This window comes from Mandrillus leucophaeus, unplaced genomic scaffold (assembly GCF_000951045.1).
Source record: "Mandrillus leucophaeus isolate KB7577 unplaced genomic scaffold, Mleu.le_1.0 Scaffold92, whole genome shotgun sequence".
In the NCBI taxonomy this organism is placed as follows: Eukaryota; Metazoa; Chordata; class Mammalia; order Primates; family Cercopithecidae; genus Mandrillus; species Mandrillus leucophaeus.
In genome coordinates, this window is record NW_012110030.1 from 129,587 (window position 1) to 132,644 (window position 3,058).

Here is a 3,058-nt window from a genome sequence, read left to right on the forward strand (position 1 = left end):
CCAGCTACTCGGGAGGCTGAGGCTGGAGAATTGCTTGAACCCAGGAGGTGGAGGTTGCAGTGAGCCAAGATCATGCCATTGCACTCCAGCCTGGGTAACAAGAGCTAAATTTGGTCTCAAAAAAAAAAAAAAAAGTAAAAGTGGAACAAACATGTAATTGCCCAATGGGCTCTTCCTGCCCACTGCACAGACAAAACCAATTCGCTGAAACCATGGCATGGCAGTGAAGAGTTTAATTGACCCAAGGCCAGCCATGCCACAGAGGATTTAAAGTTATTACTCAAATCTCCCCAAAAATTTGGAGGCTAGGGTTTTTCAAGGTTAGTTCGACAGGCAAAGGGCTTAGGGGAATAGGTGCTGCTGATTGGTTGGGAATAAAATCATAGACAAGTGAAAAATAGTCCTCGTGTGTGCGCTGAGTCTATTTCTGTGTGGGGGCCACAGAGGAGTCACTGGTCATCAGAAATGCAAAAACCTGAACAGACATCTCTAAAGGTCAATCTTGGCTTATGCAATAGTGATGTTATTTACAGTAGTCACTGGGGAAGTTGCAAATCTTGTGACCTCCAGAATAATGGTTGGTAATCATTTTTCTATGCCTACATCTTGGCAGAATTCAGGCCCCTCTCTAACTCCTAACTTGGTGGTCTTTCATTAGTTTTACCAAGATGGTTACTTTTGGGGAAGGGTTATTATCATTTAAACCATACACTAAATTTCTCCCAAAGTTAGCTTGGCCCAAGCCCAGGAATGACCAAGCAATTTGGAGGTTAAAAACATGATGGGGGTTGGTTATGTCAGATCTCTTTCACTGTCATAATTTTCTCACTGTTACTTCTCACTTTGAGTTTCAAATACAAGAACTGAGAGGTACCATCCCCTCAAAAATAAACTTTTGTGGAAAAATAAGGAATTGATACCCTAAATGGAGAAACTCAAAAGCTCATCAGTTTTGCTACTATTCTTCATTTACAGACTTTCTTTTGAAGATTGTTTTCTTTTCTTTATTCCTTGCTCTCTGCCTCCTCACAATTTTCTCTGCCTTTTCTTTCCACACATGAATATATGCCTCCATACTATTTTAATTAAGAAAATAGCATAAATCCAAAAGTATGTCCTGTGGCTGCATACAAGTCCGAGACTTGAGAGTGAAGCGTCTAGGGCAAAGACCCGTACTTCCTCTTCTGCACTGTGCTTCTCCCACCTGAAGCATCCTTCTGTGCCACACTGAGGTCCTATACTGTTTCCAACATTCTTACTTATTGCTTCTCAAATTTGTTTTTTGAATACTTAATGCTCCTCTTTTGATTTCCACCCAGAAAATGTGCTGCTCTGAGTTCAGAAAACTTCAGAATCCTCTATTTCCCAAAGTTTAGGGTGCTTGAACTGAATCACACAGCTCGGTAGTGTCTTAAACAGTTAAGAACTTCTAGCACAAGCATCACACTTCCCTCAGCTCAAATTTCACATTTTCTCCATTCTTCTCTGAAAGGATCCTGGACCTTCTACCAATCTTTGGTTACTTCATAATTGATTTCCTAAGCAACCTAGATATTTATCTCTTTCCCATCACTGTCTAGCTTACAGTATCTACAGCCAGAAAGTACCTCTTTCCCTTTCCCATTTATAGAGAGAAAAGAATCCTGAGGCAAACTTTCACTTAGGGGTTGAAATAGCCAGAACTGAAAATAAGGGAAGAGACTGAGAAACAGGAAATGTCACTCTTGGCCAGGGTTTCCCAGGAATTAAGGAAATAAAGCTTACAATTAACTTCGGGGAAATAGGCATGAAATTCAACTGTGAAAAGTTAAGCTCCATCAGGGAATTAAATCATTACAAAGAAATACTGAAAAGGGGTCAGCATTGGGAGAAAGATAGATAGATAGATAGATAGATAGATAGATAGATAGATAGATAGATAGATATCCATATAGATATTCTCCATATATATGTGTGTGTATATATATGTCTACATCAGAAAATACATATGTCAGTAAATCTGACACCATAAGGGTTTTTCTGGAGATGTGAGTCAGACTGTGCCAAAATCAATGTATCTTTCATTCAAGTTGAAATTTTGGCAAACATGGTGGAAATCAAGAGGATTATTGGAATTCACCTTCTTTGTATCTCAGTTTGTAGCAGGAACATTTAGAAACATTAAGACCAAATATGAACTCCTGGAACAGCAGAAAGAAATGGACCTTAATTCTATCAACAACAAAATGATTGGGTTGGGTTCAAGAACTTCAGGAAATCATGGTAGAACCTCTAATCTCTTCGGTTTCCTGTAGGTTCTCTGGTGCTGACATCTGCAAGCAAAAGTAACTTTTAAGGGGACACAACCTTAGTGGGCCTCAAAAAGTTCAGGCAAAGTTCAGTATGCAGGGAGTGGTAAGGGGGAGTGAGGAATTGGGGGTGCTTCCTGCCTATAGCGGACTCCTGGCACATGCTGCTCATGTTATTATTGGTAGATTACACTATACCTATGAAGGTATTTATTTTTGTTTCGTATGTTTTTAAGTGAAGAGTGCAATATAGCATAATAGTAAAAACACAAATTTTTAGAGGCAGTCAGGCCTCCAGTCCATCATCCATCATTGATCAGCTGTGTAATTTTGGATCTTACTTAACTTTCCTGAGCCTGAATTTTTTTCTCCTGTGTAAAATCTGAAACAAACAAGCAACAAAATCCCACTCAAGACAGGTGTTGTGGTGGGTAAAACAAGTTAGAAGCAGTCATCAAAGGTAGTTTAGTAATCCCTGACCATTTACTAAAAGTGAGACTTTTATCTTCCACATTATCCCTCACAGCACCTCCGTGAGGTAAATATTATCTCCATTTATGAAATTGAGACAGTGGGATTTGAAAAGATTGTAGTACTAACCCAAAATCATAAAGTCAGTAAATTTCAGACCAGAGATTAAAGTCCAGGGTCAGGTCCCATTAAGAAAAAAGAACTAAAGAACAATTCCAAACTACTTCATTTAGTGCATCTCTAATCCTCTTTGTGAAGCTATTTTTTTACTCAAAGTTTCCATCATTTTCAAATATGAA

At 38.9% G+C, this 3,058-nt stretch overlaps 1 protein-coding gene across 3 annotated transcripts in view; it reads left to right on the forward strand.

Annotated features, from left to right (window-relative positions):
- IL33 (interleukin 33) overlaps positions 1–3,058 on the forward strand; it is a 48,155-nt gene that overhangs the window by 857 nt on the left and 44,240 nt on the right. The gene's annotated exons all lie outside the window — the stretch shown is intronic.